Source organism: Strix uralensis, chromosome 2 (assembly GCF_047716275.1).
Source record: "Strix uralensis isolate ZFMK-TIS-50842 chromosome 2, bStrUra1, whole genome shotgun sequence".
Lineage (NCBI taxonomy): Eukaryota > Metazoa > Chordata > Aves > Strigiformes > Strigidae > Strix > Strix uralensis.
Window position 1 is genome coordinate 117,665,498 of NC_133973.1, and position 26,178 is coordinate 117,691,675.

Below are 26,178 nucleotides of genomic sequence, written 5' to 3' on the forward strand. Positions count from 1 at the left end.
GGTTGTGGTAGATTTACCATCACTGGAATTGTTTAAATCAAGTTCATATGTGTTTCTAGAGGACTCCTCCAGTTGAAAGGGGAGTTAATTCAAGGCAGTCCTGTGGCCATTATTATTCAGAGAGTTAGGTTAGATGATCTCAGTAGTTTCTGGCCTGGTTAAATATTAATCTAACAAAAACCACTTTGTCTATGTAGAATGAGAAGAATTAGCTATAATCAGAAACAAATAATACATCATGACTGATTTCAAACAAAAGGTAGCCTCAGAGAGGGAGCAGGGGCTGGGCAGGTGGCTGGGGATCTTGCAAGACAAACAGTTAAAGATGTAAAAGGAACCAGGGATGTAAAATAGCCAGTTAAATAGCATGAAAATGGAAAGCAGTAAAAACAACTATCTTCTGGAAAAAAACCATAATTTTTTACATGCTTGTAAGGAATGATTGGAGGGAAGAGGATAAATGTACATACAAGACACATGAAGATAGCATGGTCAGAGATTAATTATGATATGTGGCAGTGGGGCAAAAATCAGCATGTGAATCTCCAAAATCACACTCCCTCTGTCTGAGTAAAGTGAAAATCCGTTGCATTAGTGTTGAAACACATAGAGGACTAAATGATATATATTTGAGTGGTGATGATCTTTTGCTCAGCACAAGTCACTGATGTCTATAAACTACTGCAAATGGTATTTACAGAGGTCTAACAGATAACAGTAACGTGTTTTAAAAAGCTGATAAAATTCTTGAATGGTTCCTTAGCTGATCAGCATATACAAGACTTTTTAGTGCACATGTACTTGGTTAGATTGTAAGGTTATTTTATGCGCCATCCTAGGCCTTATTCTAAATTGACAGGTTGCTTCCCAGTGACTGCCATTAATGTAACAGTCACAAGGATATGCAGAGCTGGCATAGCAATGAAATAAGGCAGCCTAATCTGTTTTTAAAGTGTCTGTAACTAAAGGGACTGCAAAAATACCCCCAAACAATACTCTAAAATAGTGCAAAGGATCAAATTTTCTATACAATTGGTTAACTGCACTGTTCTGTAAAAGAGCTGCTTAGCACCATGGACTATATCTGACACTCAGGGAGGGGTGGGACTAGCCCATCTCACTGGTACCACGCTTGGGTGTGGGAAGCCCTGCTTGTAGCCTGGTCGTGGCTCCATGTTGTCCATCTGACCCCACTTGTTCCGGGCAGGGAGATTCACTTGGGGAAATAATTTTCAGTCTGTATCCTGGGACACACCTGAGGTGTCTCAAGGTAAAATGCAGGTGAGGATATCCTATATTTGGAAGTTGCAAAGGGATCTTCCTTCAACCCAAGCTTCTGTGACAGGAGGTCATAGCAATGCAGCTGCGGAGCTTGGAAATTCTCTTTCTAAGATAATTGTTGGGTCTTTAAATTAATTTATAGGAAAACTTTTAAATGTAGCACCACTTAGTAAATCTTCAAAGTTGGATTTTAATCCAGGCTCTGGATCAAAGGCATTTCTGCTTTGCAAAGGAGAGCAAATTATATCTCTGCATGACAGGCAGACCGGTAGGTTGCACCCCGCTGCATCAGGAAACATAGCCCCAGGAAAGGATGAGCCTGCCTGTTAACTGAGGATGGGTAGCTTTTTTTTTTTTTTTTTTTTTTGACATGAGACTCCCGTGCAGCAGCAGGGACTTGAGCTCTGAGAGCAGTCTGCAGCTCCTGCAGCTGCATCACCTCTGTGGGGAGGTGGCAGCTGGCAAGGGCTCTGGCTGGTTGTCACTGTCGCTTCCCACTTCACGCCCCAGCCGTGCTCTGCCTCAAGGCAGGTGCAGTTTCTTTCTCCTAAACAAATCAGATAGGAGTGTAAGTGATGTAAGCCCAAATCAGGGTTAATTCCTTCGGTCTTTACTTCAGCCTTGTGCATTAACAGGTAGCATGTGTTGCTCAAAAAAGAGCTACCTGGGGACCTCCATAGCATGAAGTGTGTGTCCCTTGGTGCTGGGATCCCAGGGACATGGGACAGCCTGAATGACACCTGTCCTTGTGGTTTTGCTCTAACTCTGTAGAGTTTGACTTGCTCACATGTGATCCTGAGGATTAATTTGACCCCCAAGAAGCCTGGGATAAAGGGACTGGAAAAGTGGCTGATATCCATTTTCTACAGCCATGTCTCCTCTGTACCATTGTACAGCCTAGTTTTAATCATTTACACACATACACACACTTGTCATCTCAAGATTTTACTTCAGCGAATGTTATGGACACAAACCTCAAAACCCTGGTTTATTTTTTATAGTGCCCAGTTGTACCAGCAGGTGATACCTCAATAATTTTTCTCCCACAGATTGCATTTTTGGACACAGGAGCGCCAGTGACTCAGTGGTCATAACTTTTTTCACTTATCGTTCTGGGACAGCAGCATAACTAGCAGCAAAACACATGCAAAATGATAGCACAGAGCTTTCACGTGGTGGCCAGCTGAGGAGAGGAGAATGTACTTATCCCAAAAGCATAACCAGGGAGGCAAGTAGGGCAAGTGCACAAAAAATGTTCATTCCTTTTAAAAATGTAGATTAAAGTTGACATCCAAAGGGTTAAGTATCATACAGCTGATTAACTATTTCACTATTGCAGCTGCTTTTGTAAAAGCTTGTCAGAGAAAAAAAAATGTAATAAATGTTCATTTAAAAACCTGTTTTCTTTATCCTTTGCCTTTGTGCTAGTTTTCAGGGCATAATGAAGGTATCCTTTAAAGTCTGAGGTTTTAAAATTAAGTAATTTTAAAAATTATAAACACAAAAAGTCAGGCACTTTAAAACATGTGAAACCAGATGACATTTTTATTTGCATATCACTCAGTTTGATGTTTTTTCATCAGATGGGGCTGGGAAAAAAATCCTTAAAGACCTCTTCTGCATTCTGGCAACAAACAAGGAAAAAAGAGACTGTGTGGTGGTGGTGGGTGCATGGGAAAGGAGGGCTGAAAGAAAAAAAGAAAACTGAAAAGCTGAAAGAGGGAAACATTTCAATGTGAACTTTGATTCTGCAAATGTTGACGCAGATGCCAAATTTCTTCTTATTCAGGGCTTCAAGATTGAGTCTTTTATAGATGCATTGCTAAGCTCTTAAGGATTACTTTTTCCTACCTGGACTGCAGAGATGAAGTTAACATTCATTATATTTTTTCATTACACCTTATATTTTTTCTCATTACACTTCACAGATTTTTTAATTCCATCTTTCCTTTTGTTACAAGTTTTTATACATGGTGACAGGACTTGCATTTGCGGTAGTTCGCTAAGACATACCAAATCTACCTTCTTCAGTCACTGACATTATATTAATCTGATCACTGAATAGCACAATTTGGATCACTTTCCCAAAAGGAAGATGAAATAGTAGGAGACCTGATCTAAGAAGAGATAACATTGTTATGTACAAAAATATAAACAAAAATTACGAGGGGATCTGGGAAATCCAAACTTCAAGTCTGTGTCCCACCATGGTCCAGATGTGGGACTCTGGTGCATGGAGGAGCCACCTCATTGGTATTGTCCCTATGGCTGGAGCTGGTTTCTTCCGCTCCCTGCAGAAAGCTCCCTGTATACCAAGAGGAAAGAGGGGAGCATGTGTAAATGGTCTGTGAAGCCTGGAGAACAGGTTTTGTCAAGAAAAGGTGAAAACTGAGTGCTTTATGCACCACAATCTGCTACAGATGACCCACTTTCTGCAAAAAAAAAAAATCTGTGAGAGTTATAAAAATCATAATTGGATTTCCCTTCAGAAACTAAGCAACATACATTCCCTAGAAAAAAATCTGTGTCAAGACCACAGTAGTTTATTCTTCCCTGGCTTGAGTTTTCTCTAGCTCTCACTGAGTTTGTCCTGCAATATTCTCTCTATTATAATAATGATAGCTATGAAATTATCAAGAAACCTGGGGCATATTTCTTGGTGCTGTCAATTGTCAGCCTAATTTTTGTTAAAATAATTTATGCATGAATTTTGCACCACCTTCTAGCAAATGAACTTCTTTCCAGATGTCAAAGAGAGCTGTTTTGCCCCATTATTTGCTGTGTCCTTAAAATGATGAAGATATTAATCTTTATTAAAACATGTAACTACCATTCTGGGAAAATATTCAGCTCCCTTTCACCACCTTGTTAACAAGTTATAAATGGTTTTGAGTGATAGCATTACATGACAGGTTGGAGAGTGTCATATAACATAGAGAAATGGCCAAGTATTTGAGATGGAGATTGAATATAGCACTCAGGAATTTTTGCTGCAGTTCATGTTCCAGTTCAAAACAGTGAAATAAGAGGCTAAGGGCTAAAATTAGTCTTCATAGTGTTTGTGCTTGGTGCTGTTTATTTTCTGTGTCCTAAAGCATGTGAGATGCTTTGTAGTCAGAACTACAACATCTCATGTTAAGAGTGGCACCTGAGTCCTCAAATGCATAAACTGCAGCTTTATTTTTGTATCCTTTCATCCCACTCTTGACTGGCATCTGGTGATGCAACCATAAAATAAGTAATATAGAAAAAAAGAAAAATGTGGAGAAAACAAACAAACAAAAAAGTGTTTCAGCATATTTTTTAGGCTTGGCTTCCATTGCTTCTTATGAGGCATGCATTGTCTCCATTTTCAATCAGTTTTAAGGCACAGCTTTAAGGTCTGCAACATGGACATTGTGTGAAGATATCTGAGCTAGCTTTTTGTAGACATTACATTCAGTTTGTAATTTATGTTTTTTCCTGCCTTAAAAGCAGAAGAGACATCCTTTCCCCACTTCACCTCTGCTGATCCTTGAGATTGAAATTACACCTACTTGTGCCAGCATGGGCCAAGTGAGCCCTGGAGGAATTCACCTGAGTGCTCCTACTGCCTTCCCACCTTTGAAATTCCTGGATGAGTGGAGAAGCAGTATTTGGTGAAAGCAGCTTAACATCCCTCCACCAAAAAATAGTGGGAAAAGGGTGAACTAAGCCTTTTGTTTTCCAGCCACCCCACTTATGCCCTCATTATAGCCAGCCCTGCCATTGTAGAGGATCTCATGAGAGATGGTTGTTCTCTGGCAAGAGTGAGCCAGTTTCCAGGCATCCCTAAATAGGCTAAATTTAGGCAGAGAGTCAGAGAGCTGTAACGAGATTCCCAAAGTTTCCTCCTCTGCTTCGCTGATGATAGGTGAAGCAGTGAGTCTGGCCCAGTATGCCCATTCCAGCTTTTAATCCTTTTGCTCGAAAGATGGGATAATCCAATCCAACATTCTCATGAAACTCAAACGATTGCTTTTTCATAAAAGGGCATCCATATACATTTTTGGTACTGATCATGGGAACACCTCATTCACAAGATGTGTAGTCTGGGGGTAAGACTTCTGCTGTGAGATGAGTGTGTTCAAATGCCCTTGGACTGACAGAGACTTGGAAAATGGGTTTCACACCTCCTAAGGAGTGCATAAGTAATTTTATGACATGATACAAAACTGTACAAAGTGGGCATAATAGCAGCATTTACAGAAAGCATAAACACATAAATACATAACAGCTTTATTTTGCAAAAGCTGTGTATCATCACCTACAGGGTTTTTTTGCTAAAGTCATTACTCTGTTGGAGACTTGGGTATGCTCTTCAGCAGAGGTGTATGCTTTACTTCAATACTGTGAGATAGGGCCACGGCGTGAGGGACATACTTAAATACCACACAGAAAGAAGTAATTGAAAAGCTCTCGTGATTCTTGGAGGAGTGCTCCGTTGCCCTGTTATTGTGCAGAAGGCTTCGTTTGGTGGATTTTTTTGAGGTTTCACAGTGGTTTTGAGATGGCACATCAAGGAGACATTTAAGGCTGTGCTGGCTGGGTCTGAGTTGGAGCTGTCGGTGAGCAGATTCTGTAGCCGGGTGCTGCGCCCCCAGGCCCCCAAGGAATACACTGGGACCTGCCCTTCTCCCCACATTTCCTGCCGGTGTGTGTATTTGGCTACGCAGTCAGTGCGCTGCCATGTGAAGATCCCATTTGTAGATGCTTCATACTCGACCAGGTAGTGCAGACACTGCAACATCTAATGTTGGGTTATGAATTTGATTTGTGCCCCAGCACCTAAACATTCATGTGGCATCGCTCCCTAGCGGTGCTCCAAGAATTTCACTCTTCTGCAGTTTGACATTGATGGGTATTAAAATGACATAGACATGACAGAAGTGCTGAAGATCCTATTGAAGTGTATTATAAACAGCCCTGCATAGCTGAGTTAGTGCCCTTGCCAGTATGATTTTTCATTAACTCAACTAATAATACTGCTTCATGTTATGTTGGACAAATGTTCTTGTCACAATTGTGGGCTCCTTTTACCTCAAGCACAGGAGCTGTATATTAATCACAGTAAGAAAACCATAAACTGAGAAGTCTAATACTGTCATTAGAGATATTGTATTTGATTTTATATTTTATTTTTCAAAGGAACTGCATTTACAATTCTTAAAGCCTGAGGGCTGAATCACAATATAAAGTATCTAGTTTCATATACCAGATAAGTGCTCAGGAAAGATTGAAATCAATTATGCTATTGTAAAGTTTTAAAGTTCAAAGTGTTTGAGATCTGTAAAAAATGTTTAGATGTAATCTTAAGGCAAATAATTAGGCACTTAAAGCTTCATTTGGAAATGTGCTTCACAATCACAAGTTATTTCATTCCATCTGTCTTAGCTTGGGACTCAGTACTGCAGTGTATTAACAGTGGATTTGATAAACTTCCTTAGTGTTGAATTGCAGGAACCTCATGGCTGAAGTGGCATTGCAGCAAACACCCTTCTTACTTCCCTTTAGTCACCTTAATCCATGTAGAGATTGAAATATTGTATCATAAAAGCCCCTAATAACTGTAAGCTTCTGCTCCTGAGAGCAGTGTTACTGAAGTCCAAGGAACAACGTGTCAGGGAGCACACAGATGGCAAATAGTCCTGCAGCAATGTTAGAGGTACAGCACAGGGAGTTTAGGGGAGAGCAGCCTGCAGTTTAGCATTTGCAGACTTAGACCTTCATGTCTGCTGCTTCAGCCTGCCAGGCACGCAGCATAGCTGCGGGGATCCTTGGCTTCATAGAAACACTCACCCCAAATATCACTGCTTGAGGCTGAAGCACCGTGCAGTGAGCTAAGCAGTGGAGCTGAGACCTTTCTATTAAGTCTATGATCAGCTTTGAACACAAGGTCCTGCAGACCCTTTTCCTGCAATCTTTTCATCTAGTACAGGATGATATATACAGCCATCTGTGCCAGAACTGAATTTCATCCATAAAGACTAGAGAAAGAAATAATAGTTTGCAGGTTTATATCCATATTCATCATGAGAGAATTTGTTTTAATGAAAAAGAAAAAGGCTAAGGCTTTATCTTAGAGCTTGCTATGTTAAATTCATTGGAAAAATAGCTCTGAGAGACTGAAGAGGAATGTATCTACATATAGATATGGAGAATGGAAAAATACAGACCTTTATGCTGTGTCTATATGGGTAAGCGTGGGCACTTGCATCTCCAAACTTGCAAGACAAGGGCTTGGACTAACATCCATGCAAACATGCTAGTGTAGTATGAGCTACTTAATACCGCTTCCCAGCAAAATTTATTACCTTAAATTCAGGGCTCTGTTAGTACAGATGGCTTCATGTTTTGCCAGGCTTGCGAGAGGGGCATGGCAGATGTGCAATCCTTGGTACCAAAGTATGTAGACATGCCCACAGACCTCTGCACAGCTGTAGGAAGAGTGGTGGACTCAGTTTGCTTTTGACTTTTTCATGGCTACATTTCTTTTAAATTTTATTTCACCTCTTTTATTATTATATCCATATTCCTAGACCAGTGTGCACCTCAGAGGATGCTCCCAGCCCTGTGGGTGCCTGGAAGCACAATGTCAAGACAGCCTTGAGCAGCCAGCCAGCCAGCCAGGTCGCATGCATGGTTTGAAAGAGCTCAGAGTAGAGGTCCCTAGGGCTGAGCACAGCACGTGCTGCAAAGCCCAGCACCCTTTTATCTTTCCTTCCCCAGAACCAGCTTGAGTGAAGTCATAAGGACTAGAGTTTATCTTGGGATACAAGATAAGTACAAAAAGTACAGAAGAAACAGTAAACTTTTTTTTCCTTTTATAACCATTCTTAAAACCTGTTTGTTACAGCAGCCTTCCTCCCAGTATTTTTAATCTCCACTCTTCTTTCCCACAGCAGTTGCCTGGTTTCTTGTCTTGCTTGTATTCTCTGTTTTGGGGCATAAGAAGAGCTCATGTTCTTCTCTTTCTAAGGCTCCCAGTATTAGATGGTAAACTTGTCGGGGCATACTCATACATTGCTCATTTCATGCGAGTGTGCTTTGCTTCTCCGTTTGCAAAGTAGCACTTAAGAGAGTTTATTATTAATAACAGTAAATTATTCTGCATTTTCTTATCAGATAACATGAGATCAAGTAGCTGTCAAGACATGTTGGGCAGATATCTACAAAAACAATGATATCTAAAGATCCACAACAAAAAGTAAAAATTTGGAAGGTCTTCAGCCAGCTCCTAGCAGCTGCAAATTTTACTTTAGATGAAATAATGAACCCATTTAAGGGTTTCTCTCTGAAAACAGTCTCGCTGACTTATGCTTGTCAGAAGTTCTATTTGGCTTCTCACTTTGATATATTCCCAAAGAAAGGAATTGGAACAAATGCTTAGAACTGGGTAAGTCAGGAAGACATCTAGGTAAGATTAGGATGTATAAATAAAAAAAAAATAGTGGCCTTACATGCAGCTGGTTTGCAAAAATAAGCCACTTGAGATGCTGCTGAAGTTGCTTTGGTATTACCTAAATCTCTCACTCATTATTGATATTCAAATTTTACACTATATAATATGATGTGCAAGATAAACCTCCAATCCAAAATCAGCCAATGCCCTTAAGGCCATGATGCAAGTGCTTCTATTTGTATAGTATTTGATTAACTATTATATTTCTCTTGTTTCATAGTTTAGATTTCTGTAATAAAAATGAGTGGCTGTACTGGCAATTAACAGTACAGAAACTAGTGAGGAAAAAAAGGATTAGTGTAGTTGCAAACACAGTGAAGCACAAACAGATTATTAGTACAGAAATGTTTTATATTTGCCATTTGGACTCCTGCTCCTTTTTGTTTATTTAAGGATATTTTTGTGCATGAACAGAAATAATGTTTTCTGCACAAATGCAACTATTTAAGGAAATATATGCATAAAGATGGATTTGCCTTAATTATTATTTTAATTATTATTTTTGGAGAAAATTGTGTTATCTTGCATAACAATGATTTTTTACTTGAAAGCTGTAACCCTTTGTTGAAAAAATCATTACACAGTGATGTAGCAATCATGATATTCTACTTCTCCACTGTTGTTTTAAGACTGTAATTTATTATACTTTTAGGCAAAACATTAATTTGGAAGTATTCATATATGTATTTACTTATTTTTGCCAGAACTTCCTGGTTGAAGACACATTCATCAGCCATAAATTAGAGGCATCAGCATAATATAGATGCTGTATGTTAGCTGAAGGAAATAACTTTTTGCTGTTCATATAGTGAAAGATGAAAAATGTGCATGTACATGTGTGTCTTCATGCACATATGTGTGTGGTAACCTGGAACCCACTCCTTGCATCTTCTTTTATACACGCCTCATTGCTTCAGTTGTAATAAAGCCTTTCTGAATGCAAAGCCAAATGTGCTTCCTAAGGGTAGCGGATAAGGTGTTTCCCACAGTTAAAGACTATGATGCTGTATTTTGTATATATTCCAAATCTTCATTTATCATCATGGAAGGAGCTCATGGCCTGTATGCCCCTTACACACAGCAAGTGATCAGGGAGGTCTCATCTGGCCCTGGCCAGCACACAGTTCAGTTCTCGTCTGCTTGCTGAGAAAACAAATCACATATCGAGTACATGCTACAAGAGTCACCAAGTCAGAGAATTCCCAGGTAGAAAAGACTTTATACTTTAGATGGCCACAGAGTCCTCCTGTTTACAGCATTAAAACCCACTGTGTTTTGTCGCTTTTCCTTCTGGCCCAGTAAGTATTAAGCTTTGCAAACAACATTCACATAGTAACTGGGAGGCTACTACCAGTTCAAACAGTCAGGACTCCTGTATTCAAAAGGGTGCTGAGATGAGTTGTCTAAATGAATAAGCATCAGTTCACATTGTGGAATGGGAGGCAGGTCAAGTTAATCAATAATTTGACCCATTTTGCTTACTTCTAGTTGAAAGGGAATTTCTGCATTCTTGCATAAGTTATCATTTATTCAAGTTCTCACAGATGGATTCAGATGATGCTTTTCCTGCCTTGAGGATAAGATGAACTTAATCTAATATTATAAATGAAAAACAGGTGTCCAGATACGCATTCTTTTTCTCATAGCTTGCATTGCATTTATTTACCTAAAATAATTCCTAACTCAAAATTTGCTGCCAAAAGTTTAACATACCTTCACTTAAGGTGAGTGTGGCTGTGGATGCGATCGCTGCAGCAACAGAAAATGACTGTCAGCAATGTTTTTTTAAAGTTGCAAGCTCTTGTGAGAAGGCCAATGTTCACATGTTGTAGTTATTATTATTATTCATTTTTATTGGGAAGGCAGCTGGCTGGAGCTCCAGAAATAGAACAGGTTTAAAGTGAAGCAGAAACTCTCATTTGTCTCTAAAAATAGGTCATCTTCCAGTATGGAATTTGAAACTGCCAGTTTTTATGCTTTTGAATTCCCAAAGTTATTCCTGTTGGATTTCTCTTCATACAATTTTAATATGAACCCTTTGAAATTGGACACTGCCTGAAGTGTTTCTTTGGCTTGAAAGTCTGCATCTCACTTGCAGTTGTTTTAGTTAAAAAAAAGAAAAGAATCTGGATGAGAACAGGTGGTGCAACATACATTTTTTTATAACCATTCTGGATTTATGTGGTGTGTGGCATCGTAGTCATCACCACAGTCAGGTGTGTAGCAGAGAAGCATGCATTACATATCCTTGAGAGATTAAACTTCTATTTTATCTGCTCTTTTGATTTCTGATAGTATGATATGCTCTATATAGATGCCCTAACACTTTGCAACAAATTATTGTGCATGTATTTATTGTAATACCGACTGGAGATCTAAACAGAAATTAGGGTGTTCATGTCTTAACTCTCAACAAGGAAGTCAGGAGACTGTTCTTACTCCAAACTGATAGCAACTAACACGGACAGCAGAATGATTGCATTAATACCTCCAGTATGCAGATGAGAAACCTATGTGCAGGAAAACATAAATTATTGTCCCAGAAGCACTAAGCCTATGTCTAGACACCATAACCTGGGAAACATCTGAGTTTCTTACTCAAGATGTGAACAAAGGCCACGTCTGGATCACATTTTGGGGTGAAACCCATCTGCATGCCAGCCATCTCTCCCAAGATCCCTGGTTTCCATAGGAAGGACACCTAGGGATGTGAGCCAGGCTGGAGCTACAGTGAACCCAAAGAGATGCCCAGCCTGGCCAGCCAGGCTGCTGGATGCAGAAGATGAAGCACCTTGGCAGTTAGGTGTGCTTCAGGCAGAGCCACAAAAAATAAAAAAAAAACCTCCAACCTTTACAATGCTAACTCCAGTGCTTAGATGCAAATCTGTCCTCTATGGGCCTAAAGATTTAGCAAGATTAAAATGTTCAAATGGTTCTCAGTGTGCGGGAACAGTTTTTAAATAGGGTGATGGGGAAATGGTTGGAATAGTTCCACTATTGTCTAGAGCCATTTGCTGGATGCTGGGAACAAGCACTTCTGTGCAGCCCCCCTATTCAATATGCAGAGGCACAGAGTAGATTCATTAGGCATTTTGGAATGTGCAATGTTTATTCCAAAAAATAAAATGTCTGCTACATCATGGGTGGGTTACTGATGAACTGCTAGATGTTTTAAAATCTCTTGAGTGTATTAAAGAGGAAAATGACGGGACATTTCAAACTGAGAATCCTGCCTGTGAGCAGTGTCTTCCTTTAGTGCTACAGTAGCAGTGACTATTTAAGGACATAAGCAAGGTAAAGTTTATGAATAGAGGTAATATGGTCTATATTATCCAGATATGGTCTTTATTACCTCTTCCTACAAATACTGTCTATGTATTTATTTCTGATCTGTACTACTTTTAGCATAATGGTCTGTAGCTTCTCCTAAAAGCTTTTATGATAAAGCCACTGCCCGATGTAGAATATTTTATGAAAAGTCTCGTTAGCATTTGAAGCCAAAGCTTTACTGTTATTTGCACCTCAGACTTCAATATAGCTGTAGGATTTATGCCTACTCAACTAATCACATCTTCAGAGAGCACATTAATTTAAAAACGCGCCTCGAAATGTGTAAATTCACAGATGTTAATGATTATGCACATGTTTTCCCTTATTGCTTCAAAGCCAGCAAAGGCAAAATTCTGCTGTAATTTGTAGTGCGGTGGTGAGATTTGGATTAATATCAATGAAATGAAAAAACATATTCAGGGACTTGTTGCTTTTTGCAGATAATGGAGCATTTCTGGACATGTCTGTTTTGGAGAAGGAAGTCCTACGCTTTCAGTGATAAGGCAGCAGAGGGTCACTCCCTCAAAGGTGTGCAGAAGGTGAAGAGAAAGGACAGAATGCACCTTCTGTACCCTATGGCAGAACCTGGGTGTTGGAACCACTGTCTACATGTTATGGAAGAGAAGGAGAAAAAGAGCAAATAAAGTGGTGGGTGAGAAACACGTTGATACCCAAACGCAACAGCAGTGGTGATGTTTGTGTGCTACACACATTCAGCCATGCCCTCTGTACCTATTTACATCATTTCATGTGTTTCCATGAATGAATTTTTGCTGTTATATACATTTTAAACCATATAGTTTCCCCATTTCTATAGGAATTCTGGTACCAACCATTGTAAGGTAAGACAACAAAATATGAAAAAAAACCAACCTTCTATACAAATATGTGTGATCATAAATAGTTTAACAACAAGTAGAAATGTGTGTCCTATGAAGAAAGTTTTCATCTGCTTTCCTCTCTTCAAAGCTGATGTAAACATATGGGTTTGTTCAAATTCTTTCTACATGATTGCTAAGATTTTTAGAAAAGGCTAGTCTTCAAAACCCCAATTTGTGGTTGTATATAAGCCCTCTGTTGCACTTTCCATTCACATTAGAAAGACCCACTAGACAGTAACAATTTTCAAATCTTTAAATGAAGTGTTTAAGTACAAAGCAGCCAGACTCAATGCATCTGCGTCTGAAATTTTTGCTCTACTCTCTGCAATAGCCCTTTTAAGGGTCAGTTTCTATTTTCTGTAAGTGGAATTTAATGCTTGTAGGAATGCACATGCACACAAATACTTTTCCTGTCTCTTTGATGTCAAAACAAAAAGCTGGTGCCACGGTTAAGGGCACTACTGTGAGGCATCAAGCTGGCACTTCATACAGCTTATAACTTACTGCGTGACTGAGCTCCAACATGAGTCCATGAACTGGCGTGCTAGTGCCTTTTGGGAAGGGCACTCCTCACCCACTCCTCCGTGGTGACAGTTACACGATGAACATGACTCCTGGCTCACCACACGGTAGTTTTGCAGTGATGGCCACTGTCCAAATGCCTGATATACTTAGCATCAGAAAGTAATTCAAATTCTTCTAGTTCATGTCTTTGGTCTGGAAATTTATTCCCCTCTTCAGTCACTCTTTAATGACAGGATAACATTTTCCCCTTCTAATCAGCCACTTACAAGGTTACTTCATTTCCCCCCTAGGTCATCTAGTGCTAAAGCATAAGCGTTTATAACTAGCTGCATGCAAATACATGCACTCTGCTTTCTGTATTGCAGTACGTCACTGAGGTATGTTACTGGGGCATTGTACATTCATATTCAGGCTAATTCAGCAGTTTCACTTTGTAACAATGCTATATACTTACAGAACATTTTCTATTGGGGAATTAAGCAAGATTTTTAGGACGCTCAGGAAAGAAAACATTTAAGTCTACTGGACTCACACATTCTCATAGAGTCTTAATCAGAAGTCACTTACAGAATTTTGGAGGCTGTCAGTAAACAGGGCATTTTGTCACGACAAGGCACTGCATAAGTTCTATGCAAGCTAAAGCTGTTCCCCTGATGCAGCAGTGATCTTGAATTACCAGACTGAAGTTGTTTTGCCGTGGTTTGAGACTCAGTTTGATGGGGGAAGAATGCAACAGGCACCTGGATTCATCACTGCAGTTGGTGCAAACAGGCTTTAAGAGGCTTAGGCTATAGAGACTCTTTATGGCTTTGACATCTGCCTAAATAGAGCTCACAGTAGGACTGGACCCAAAATGACCTGCTTCTCATATTATGCAGTATCACTGCAAACAAAGGAAGCTGAGGAACCAGATTTTCAGACTCTACAAAGGCCACTATTGTGTGAACACTATGAGGGTATTGAAGGGAGAGGTCCAATCCTGTATGGCATTTTTACAGGTGCTTAATTTCAAACATGAGAAGAACCATACTGATGTCAATGAATTGCTTATGAACTTAAAATTAAATGCATGCTTTGTTGGATTAAGGCTAGGGCACAGTCTTACCAAATTTAGCCCCTGGTTCTTTCTAACTGTACAACTAGGCCAACCTGTTCCTCGCCATTCCCTTCTGCGATGGTGATTAATTTGCAACGAGTTGGTGTCTCACATGACTTTTAAAATTTTTTTTAAAAAAGATGCGTGACAACTGTTGAGATGCAGCATTGACTAAAACTAACAGGGTGGCTAATATGCTGCTACCCGCACTGGCCTTTCCTGTTGATGAATATTGCACAGATGTATGTCGCTTTCACTACTGTGAATCATTATTCATATTGACAATTCAGCTGGAGCACACCCATGCCTGAAGTCATCTGGATGCCTACCAAAATGCAGCTCAGAATATGCTTCAGTGAAAGCATATGGCAAGTACTGCGTGAAAAGAAGACACCAAGACGTTTGCACTTCCATTATAATTTTAAAAGTAACTTTGGAGAGAAGTAACAGTAATTGGGTTTATTTGAGGTCTCATTGATCTTATAGGAAATCTTATAAGGAGTGATTGAAGGAGCTGGGACTGTTTAGTTTGAGGAGGAGAAGGCTAAAGGGACACCTCATCACTCTCTGCAACTACCTGAAAGGACATTGCAGAGAGGTTGGTGCTGGTCTCTTCTCACAGGTGATTAATGACAGAACAAGGGGGAACAGCTTTAAGCTCCAACAGGGGAGGTTCAGACTGGACATTAGGAAAAAATTTTTCCCAGAAAGAGTGGTCAGACAGTGGAATAGGCTGCCCAGGGAGGTGGTGGATGTGTTTAAGGGTCGTTTAGATGAGATGCTGGGGGATGTGGTGTAGGGGAGAACTTTACTGTAGAGTAGGGGGGGGTCTTTTCCAACCTGAATGATTCTGTGATTCTGATTCTGTGATTCTGTGATCAGAGACAGAATGTTTTTCTGAATTATTCTGAGTATTTGGTCAATGCCATTTTTTCTAGCTCTAGTTTTGTTAGTCTTTTTAAACTTTCTATTAAAAGAACAACATATACAGCTTCAGTCTTTGAAACAGGCCATATAACTGCAAAGATGAGACCACGAGGCAGGAGTCTGCAAATACCATTCTTTTAAATACCTTCTCATGTAACAGAGCTCCAAACACAATGACACACTTCTGTGGACAAGCTACGAGCAGACTCCGCTCTCTGCTGGATGCTACCCCGCAGCATTCCGATGGGAATGCGTTCGTTGAGGAGGAGAAAAAGCAACAAACCCAGTCTCATCGTTGGGTGCTTAATTTTAGACCCCCCAGGTCTGAGGAAGTGTCTCGCTCCAGCCCCCACAGGCCGCTGTTGCCCGGCGGGCCCGAGGGCGCGGCCCTGCCCTGCCCTGTGTCCCGGGAGGGGCCGCGCCCGGCCCCGCGCCCCGCCCCGCGCCGCCGTGCCGCCGGGCCGCCGGGCTGCTGGCGGGGCTGGGGCGCCCTCCGGTGGCGGAAGGGCGGGGAGCAGCCCCCCGAGCCGGGCAGCAGAGCTCTGCGCGCCGGTACAGCCGAGGGCAAGGGCGGGTTAGCAAGAAATTAAACGATGCTGTGACCGATGACAGTGCTGGTATAAACGTGCCTGGACTTTAAAAACATACTGTATGAACATTCATTCTGGGTAATTGCTGCCTATATTCATTGTGTATATATAATTTTCAGTCCTTTCAGTGACACACAGTCCCAACAGAAGAGATTTTCCATCCCAGTTTGAGGGACGTGCTCTTTCACTGGGACTGTTCAGTTTGAGGAAGAGAAGGCTGAGGGGAGACCTCATCACTCTCTGCAACTACCTGAAAGGACATTGCAGAGAGGTTGATTAGTGACAGAACAAGAGGGAATGGCTTTAAACTGCAACAGGGGAGGTTTAGACTGGACGTTAGGAAAAAAATTTTCCCAGAAAGAGTGGTCAGACAGTGGAATAGGCTGCCCAGGGAGGTGGTGGAGTCACCATCCCTGGATGTGTTTAAGGGTCGTTTAGATGAGATGCTGGGGGATATGGTGTAGGGGAGAACTTTGTAGAGTAGGGCTGATGGTTGGACTCGATGATCCCAAGGGTCTTTTCCAACCTGAATGATTCTGTGATTCACCCTTCCTCAGGCAGTAATGATGCAATTCTTTCTCTCTTCCTGTGATACTGGCTTTGTGGAGTCAAAAAAAAATAATGTGGTTTTATGCTTATATAATTTAATATTTCTTGTTTTCTTCATTGCATTCTGGTTGTGGTTTTTTTTTTTTTTCCCTCAAAAATACCTAAACCACGAGCGTGAAGAACAACACTTGAAGTACTTAGAATAGAATGGTTATGTTGTAAGGGACATACAATGATCATCTAGTCCAACTTCTTGATTCCAGTTTTTAAAAAAATTATGAACAATCCATTTGGTCTGGGAATAAAACTCTTTAGCCATGACCAGAACCATCCTTGAGGCAATCTGAAAACATCACATACAAATGTACGCTCACATACTACTCATAGAGTTTTTCATTGTCTTCTAGAGTATTTTATGGAAATGATCCTACATGTGGGTCTTCAAGGCAGATATCCCAGATTCCAATTTAAGCTTCCTAATGGAGAGATAAAGGGGGTCTCATCATTCTTTTTTGACCTGTTTGCTTATGTGAAAGTAAAAGTGCAGGGTTTTTTTCATTTGTTTTGCTTTTAATCAAGAACTACTCATAAGGAGGGATGAAGATGCTTATCCTACTCAGCTTCCAAAGAAAGCTGTTTCAGCCACCTTGCTGAAGTGCAGCTACAGTGCTGAGGTTGTACTGCAAACAGGTACAAGTTACAGTAAGAAGTGGCTCTGCATGCACGGCAGGAGGGAAGTGGACCCGTTGCTGTGATGTCTGCCCAGAATTTTAATGGACTGGAGGGACACATTTTCAAGAGAATGGACATGGAGGATCATGGGATCACAGAACTGCAGGATAATTTAAGTAGGGGGGACTGCAGGAGGCCTCTGGTCCAACCTTGTCTCACAGCAGTGTCAGCTCTGAGGTCAGACCAGGCTGATCAGGGCTTCATCCAGTCAGGATGAAGGAAACGTTTGGAAAACCTCCAAAGCCAGAAAGTGCATCACCTCTCTGGGCAACCTGTGCCTGTGCTTGGGTGTCCTCATGGGGAAAAAACTACTACTCAGTTGTCATAGTTTAACCCCAGCTGGCAATTAAGCACCACACAGTCACTTGCTCACTCCCCCCCAGTGGGATGTGGAGAAGAATCTGAAGAGAAAAAGTGAGAAAGAAACTTGTGAGTTGAGATAAAAGCAGTTTAATAATGAAAAAGATTTAAAAAAAAATGCAAGGAAAAAAAACTGCACCAAAACAGCAAAGAAAGAGGAAAATAAAACCTAAGAAAACAAACAAGTGATGAAATGTAAACAATTGCTCACCACCAACCAACTGATGCCCAGGCAGTCCCTGACCAGTGGCCTCCCTGCCAGCCTCCATCCCTAGTTTTATTGCTGAGCATGATGCCATGTGGCCTGGGACATCCCTTTGGTCAGTTGGGGTCAGATGTCCCAGCTGTGTCCCCTCCCAGCTTCTTGTGTACCCCCAACCTACTCATTGGCGGGGCAGTCCAAAGAGCAGAAAAGGCCTTGAGGCTGTATAAGCACTACTCAGCAGTAACTAAATCATCCCTGTGTTATCAACACTGTTTTCAGCATCCAAAACATAGCTCCATACAAACTACTATAAAGAAACTTAACTCTATCCCAGCCAAAACCAGTATACCAGTTTTAACCTCTCTTCTTTCAACATATACCTGCTGTTTCTCATCTTCCTGTTCAGCACTGCTGTGAAGAGCCCGGCTCTTTCTCCTCAGTGATCTGCCTGTTGGCACTGGGAGCTGCTGTTAGGTCCTCTGAAGCTATCTCTGCCCAGGCTGAACAAGCCCACTCCTCCAGCCTCTCCTCATAGGGCCAGTGCTCCAGCCCGCACCACCTTGGTGGCCTCTGCTGAACTCAATCCAGTTAGTCAATGTTTCTCTTGTGTTTGGGGCCCCAAATTTGGATGCCGTAATCTAGGTGTGGTCTAATGAATGCTGAGTAGAAAGGGTTAATCTCTTCCCTTGGTCTCTGGCTCTGCCCCTGTTCACACAGTCCAATATGCTGTTAGCCTTCATTGCTGCTAGGGTCACTGCTGGCTCATGCTCAGCTTGCTGTCCACCAACCCCCAGGGCCTCCTCCATAGAGCTGCCCCCAGCCAGGCAGCATCGGCCTGTGATGGCACCAGGGGCTCCTCCTTTCCAGGAACAGGACTTTGCATTTGTCCTTGAGTTTCATAAGTTTGGACCATTCCTCCAGCCTGTCTGGGTCCCTCTGGATGGCCTGCTCTCAAGTGTATTCACTAATCCCCCCCAGTTGGTGTCATCCATAAAATTTAATTAGAAATAGATCCATGCATGTAGGCAATGGATACAGCTACATGACTTTTTGCAGACGAACATGAGCTCACTCTTTCCCTGCTCCAAGTGTTTATGTGGCATACAGCCTAAGCTAATATACTTTGCCTCTCAGCAGAGCTTAATAGCTTGGGATCAGGATTGTGCTAATCACAGCAAAATAGATTTTGGTTCAGGGCACAGCAAAATGGAGCTGTGTCGGCTCCAACATCCTGTGTGAGTATAATGCATAAGTCCACCAAAACACATGTTCCATTAGCTCTGGTGGAGCGCCTGAAAGATGCAGTGTTGTGATAAAGTGGATCCAAACCCAGTGATGGCTAGAAAACTGAAAGTGAGAATGTTAATTAATCTGAAGTCACTTACAAGAATGCTGAAAAGAAATCATTATCTATCACCAAAACTGAGGACATGTTATCCTAGCTGTCTGATAGACCAACATCAGTGTGATTTCCATCATGATTTCTGGCATATTGAATAATATGCCTCCCAACCACTCAGCAACAACTGCCCTAGTTTTCGGCAGGCTTTGAGTTGTGTGAGGGTTTATGGGCATCAACAGAGCTGTGCATGGAAGAACTTCCAAATGCACTGGCGTGGCAGCTGATGGAAGCCTTGATTCAGGAAGGAATAAGCCAAGGAAAGGCATGTTAGGGTCCTGATACCAGCCTACGATAACCTAAACAGATGTTGGAAGTGCTATGTTGGTAGTCAGATGTTACTCAGGGCAGAGAGAAGCTGAGGCTTAGTTGAATTGATACTCCTTGAAGAAATGCCTGTTGGCTTCCAGAGGACTTCATTTAGACCTAGAAAATTAGGGTGGCTAACAAAATGCACATACATGAAGAGAATCCGTATGTTTATAGGGATGACCAGGTTAAGGATATAAATTCTTCTCACCCTTACATTGCAACCACAGCAGATTATAATACAGAGTGGGCATTATCAAAAAGTCAGTAGCCGATGTTGTAAACAGTCAAAAATCTAAACAAATAAAGCAAGCACCAGCCTTAAAGTTTCATATTCTTAGGGAGTAGCTAGAAACGCAGTGCAGTGTTGCTAGAGGAGACCTAGAAACAACTCTGGTACAAACCCATCAGGCAATCATTGCCTGAGAGACGTGCAGCAGTGAGAAGTACCTTTGAAAGAAAGAAAATACCAGAGCACCTATTAGAGATGGTGTCCTGTGAAATCAGTTTTTTCTGGTACACCTGTCTTAGGTAACTAACAGAAAGGAAGCTTTTGGGTCTGACATTTTTGATAGGATCAGTCTGCTAGGCTCACTATGGGTCAAATCACAGGCTGTTAGGAAACATCATGAAGCAGCTGCAGAGTGCTCCTGAGTACAGTGTTACCACTGAGCCTGAGGGCTGTGACAGCATCAGAGGTAGGGGTGCCACTACGGTCATTATGCTATTTATAGGATTTTTAAAAAATCTTTTTATTCATTATTTTATTTATCATTGTATTATTTATTTATTTTATTTGAGAACTCCATCTAACATCTAATCCCTTAAGAGAGTCTACACTTCCCGGTAAATAAAAATATTCATTGACAATGAGAAGTGACAGATAGCATCACTACAAGATTATCACGGAAAATTGTCAGCACGACTTCAGGGCTCTCTGTGGCCCATGGCTGTGGTGGCCATTGACCATTCCTTTCTGTTTTGCCTCCTATGTGTTTGTGTAGCCAGATGATAGGTAGTAGAAGAGAAATAGTAAGGCCGGTTAGCAGCAAAATCCTAAGAAAAATCCTGCTTAGGGCTGAGATGTTTCTGCAGATCATGGAGAAATCTGGTCTTCACCCCCTTGGGAACAACTTCCTGAAATGATTGCTTTGGACCCTCTAACTGATTTCAGGGGAAGGGATAAGGGGAGGTAGAGGAGGAAAGGTGGGAGAAGAACTCCATTTATACTTAACTAGTATGAAATACTAGAGGTCAGAAATAAAAGACCACTGACTTGTAGGTAGAGCCTAAACACAATAAAACATGAGAGAAACTAAAAAATGAAAGGGAGTAGCTCTTGAGCTGGACAAAAAGCAGATAAGGGAAGATGAACAAGATTTTCCCCGTGAGTGAGCTTCCTGATACCAAGACCAATACACTGGTGCACGACCGAGATGAAACAGGAGGTTAAAGGCAAAGCTGGTTATCAAGAAGGTTGTGAAAACTGATTTAGGAATGTTGTTTGAGAAGGAAATGCTTAACTTTATGCTCAAGGATCGATTTCTGCTAAAAAATGTGAAAATGAAATGTGGAATAGCCACACAAAAAAGGAAAAAATGCATGAAAAAATGAGTAGACCATTTTGAATGAGAAATTAATACTGTCCAGTAGCTTAAAAATATCTTCTGCTTCTTGGCTATCCATGGGTATTGCTGATGATCAGTCATATTTTCTCTTCACCTTCCTTTGATAAACAAATTAAGCAGGTGTAATATCTTCTTTCAAGGTGAATGTTGTTTTTATAACTGTATTGCTAGTGCTTCTCTGAATCTGTTCTCTGCATCTTCTTGGCATCCTGCTTAATCAGGATCAAATCAGAATCATGTCGAACCTTGCAAATAGCTCTCATTCACTAATAACTTACTATTTTCTGTTTCCTGTAGATCTCACTTTCCTTCTTCACAGCCATATCACACCAGCAGATAATGGTTATCAACAACCTTTATGGTAATGATTATGATTATCAAATAGTTTTATAGATTTTTTAAAGAAACATATTTATAAATAAAATACACAAAAGTACATTTTATATATTTATATACCAAATATATACACAATATATAATGTATGCATGTTTTATAGGTTATTTTATTATTGTTTATCATAATAATTAAAAATCTTTTCTCTGACTGCAGGATGGAGGCAGAGTGCAGGCTTGTTGACACTGCGGTCTGACTCATGCTACCAGTCTGTCTTCAAAACCCAGTTTAATACCCCTCATTTCACCCAGCCGGCTCTTCTGTTCTGTCATGATCCCTGGCGAGCAGGTACAAGAGAGAAAGATGCGAGATCCTTGAAATGTCTTCCATAGCTTTACTTATATCTGTTGAGGTGTCTGGAAATTGTTACATATGGATCTTTTCATCTTTCTCTCCTGAGCATATTTCTTTGGCATGTAAATCATGGCAGATAATGTGTTAAACATGACTCTGCTCTGACTGTTGAACATAATGATTCATGCTAGCTCATGCCTATCTTATGCTCTATCTGACGTCATGTTTAAGAAGGTATTAGCTACCATTGCTTAGGTGAAACATCTACTCATGTAGGAAAATATCCTTTCATAAATAAACCAAGATGGGAAGTGACACAGCTCTGAGCTGATTACTGAGGAACAACCTGCAAGAGCACAAAACTAATTCTACCCAGTTTCCCAAACACTTCCCACAAAGCTCCTCGATGGTGAACAAAAAAACTAAGTCCACAGCAGGAAAGGCGGAATCAGTTATTTACATCTATGTTCAACCACAACACAACACAGGCCAATCTCCATGCTGGCATCCTTCCGGATGGAAACTGCACAGAGTAGCTGCCTTGAAGTTAAGTATGTGTTGAACAGTAGATAAAATGAAGAGTAACAAATTACCAGGGCCAGATGTTTCACACAGACATTTTCAAAAAGAAGTTCATTTAAGAACTTGGGAATGAAATACCTGAATGACTGTTCATGCTTGTAATTTTGGCTTCAAACCCCTTTAGTTCCCACAGGGCTGGCAAGTGACTGATGAGACTATTTTTCAGAAAGGTTTCCAAGAGGAGCTGAGGAACTACAGACTGGTGTGTTCAGTATCTGTACAGGACAGTTTCACAAGATTTCTAATAAAGAATAAAATTAGAGGACACATGAATAACTATGGCATTGGGCAAAAGTCAACATGGATTTTATAAGTGCAAATCGTACCTCACATACCTACTTGAATTGGGAGAATCAGCATATAGGGATATTGGAAATTCTGTCTACCTGGATTTCCAAAGGCATTTGAGTTCACTACCAAAGGTTTTTAAGGAATTTTAAGTGTCACAGGATAAGACCACATGGATATCTGGATAGTTGTTGAAAAGACAGGAAATAAAAAGTAGCAGTAAACAGTCAATATGCATATATGAATATATATAGTACATAGTGTATATATATATATGAGCCCTATACTGTGCCTAAGAAGCAGTGTAGATGCAATTCTGAGTTTTACACTGATTGTCTGAGTGCTACAGCTCAACTACCTGCTATGACACGGCTTCAGCCTCCTGTAAGTATCTGCTTTTACAAAGCTGGTTCTTCATGGTCCCACCTCGCTGGGGAGCCTGACCTGAGGTCTCTGCCAGTGCACCTTCCACAGTCTTTTTGCCCTTAACATAGACTTTTGCCCCTCCATTGCTGTTGCCAGTATTAATCATAGAAAAAGCCCATCTCCTGAATTTGAACACTTGATGTCAAAGCCAGTTCTTCACATCAGCTGTTTCCCACTTGCCTCAAGGAAACCGAGAGGGCTGCACTGCACTGTAGTAGTGAATACATCTACTGCCCTGGGCAAATGGGGTCAGTCAGGCTGCACAGCTCTGGCCGGGCTTCATGCCATGGACTGACAGAGCTGGCATTTACATTTGAGTTAGAGGGTGAATACATCTCATCATCGTTTTAATTTCCCTGCTTGGAATTCTTGATAATTCAGTCTTTTCATGACTCCTCCTAATGTTAAATTTTCCATTATCATGGTGATACAAATGCACCAAAACATATTTTTCTTGTAATTCCATGTATATTTAAAATATGCATATATATATTTCAATGATGAAAAGTATAGTTAATGAAAAAGCAGCATGTCAAGCTAATCTGAGCCTAAATTAAATTCTCAAAGGACTATAAAAATCCACACCATTGGTGTACTCACACTAATAGCCTGGGCTGGCAACATACTAATCACTCTGGCTCTAGAAGACCAGGCTGGTATTTTAATCACCCAAACACTAATAGCCTGGCCTTGCTGGCATTATAATTGTTATGGCACTAATAGCCTGGGCAAGATGGTATTTTAATCATCCTGGACCACAGCCTAGAAATGTTAATTTTTAACATGTCTGTCTTTTTATCAAGGTTAAGAAGAGGTCTACTGCAGATATGATCAATTACAAAATGTAGAAATCACTATTTTAACTTAAAAAAGAATCAAACTTGGGAGTCTTTGGCACTCACTGTACTGGACATTTTTCAGTTAGATCACCTCTTTCCCATCTTTCTTGTTTTTTTTAAACTTCTTTTTCCTGCAGCGCCTTTAAACCACATGTGTCACTTGGGACAGCTGGATGGGCTGTACTGAAGTGTTTGCTGTTCTAAATATTACAATGATCTTACTACAATATCCAACTAACACAGTCCTAGATATTTAATCTCGTGATAAAAACCCTCCCACTGCTGTTGATATTTTAAGAAAGTAATTCAGATTGTCAACAATTTGGCTTATCTTTAAATGTCACTAATTAGTTATCTGTTGAACATTCATTGACTTCAAAGAGCCCTCTTAATCTTTGCTCTTACATAGTGCAGGTCACTAACGGATTTTGCAGGAAGGTTTTATGATCAAGCTTCATTTTTATCCCCTTTAATTTGAGGTTGGGAATGCCAGGGGCTGGGGAGATTGATTAAACAGGAAATTGCTGGCTTTCCTCCACAAGCTGAGGAGTACGATCTTAAAATCATAGAATCATAGTATCATTTAGGTTGGAAAAGACCTTTAAGATCATCAAGTCCAACTGTTAACCTAGCACTGCCAAGTCCACCACTAAACTACATCCCTAAGCACCACATCTACACATCATCCTCCAGGGATGGTGACACAACCACTTCCCTGGGCAGCCTGTTCCAATGCTTGACAACCCTTTCAGTGAAGAAATTTTTCCCAAGATCCAATCTAAACTTCCCCTGCTGCAACTTGAGCCCATTTCTTCTTGTCCTATTGCTTGTTACTTGGGAGAAGAAACTGACACCCACCTCACTACAGCCTCCTTTCAGGGAGTTGTAGAGAGCAATAAAGTGTCCCCTCAGCCTCCTTTCCTCCAGGCTAAACAACCCCAGTTCCCTCAGCCACTCTTCATAACACTTGTGCTCTAGACTCTTCACCAGCTTTGCTGTCCTTCGGACATGCTCCAGCATCTCAATATCTTTCTTGTAGTGAGGGGCCCAAAGCTGAACATAGGATTCAAGGTGCAGCCTCACCAGTGCCAAGTACAGGGTAAGATCACTTCCCTACTTCTGCTGGTCACACTATTTCTGATACAAGCCAGGATGCTATTGGCCTTCTTGGCCACCTGGGCACACTGTTGGCTCATATTCAGCCAGCTGTCACCCAACATCCCCCATCCTTTTCCACCAGACACCTTTCCAGACACTCCCAAACTGGTAGTATTGCATGGGGTTGTTGTGACCCAAGTGCAGGACCTGGCACTTAGCCTTGTTGAACCCCATACAAGTGGCCTTGGTCCATTGATCCAGCCTGTCCAGATCCCTCTGTAGAGCCTTCTGACCGTCAACACTCAGCTCAACACTCCCGCCCAGCTTGGTATTGTCTTCAAAATTCCTGAGGGTGCACGTGATCCCTTCATCCAGATCACTGATAAAGATACTAAACAGAATTGGCCCCAATACTGAGCCCAGGGGAACCCTACTTGTGACCAGCCGCCAACTGGGTTTAATCTTCATTCACCACAACTCTTTGGGCCTGGCCACCAGTCCAAGCCATGAGAAGCCAGTTTCTCTAGGAGAATGCCGTGGGAAAAGGTGTCAAAGGCTTTACTAAAGTCTGGGTAGACAACATCTACAGCCTTGCCCTCATCCACTAAGTGTGTCACCTTGTCACAGAAGGAGATCAGGTTAGTCAAGCAGGACCTGCCTTTCATAAACCCATGCTGACTCAGCCTGATTGCCTGGTTGTCCTGTACGTGCCGCATAATGGCACTCAGGATGATCTGCTCCATAACCTTCCCTGGCAGCGAGGTCAGACTGACAGGCCTGTAGTACCCTGGATCCTCCTTCCTGTCTTTCTTGTAGATGGGCATCACATTTGCCAACTTCCAGTCAATTGGGACCTCCCTGGTTAGCTAGGACTGCTGATAAATGATTGAAAGTGGCTTGGTGAGCACTTCTGCCAGCTCCCTCAGTACCCTTGGGTGGATCCCATCCTGCCCCATAGACTTGTGT

The 26,178-nt window shown here is 41.3% G+C and overlaps 1 protein-coding gene across 1 annotated transcript in view; it reads left to right on the forward strand.

The window, feature by feature from the left end:
- The window catches only part of SACS (sacsin molecular chaperone), a 97,748-nt gene that overhangs the window by 4,083 nt on the left and 67,487 nt on the right, over positions 1–26,178 (forward strand). Inside the window, exon 2 of the mRNA XM_074860029.1 lies at positions 12,532–12,739. The gene's annotated coding sequence lies outside the window, so the exon portion shown is untranslated. The remainder of the gene's footprint in view (positions 1–12,531; positions 12,740–26,178) is intronic.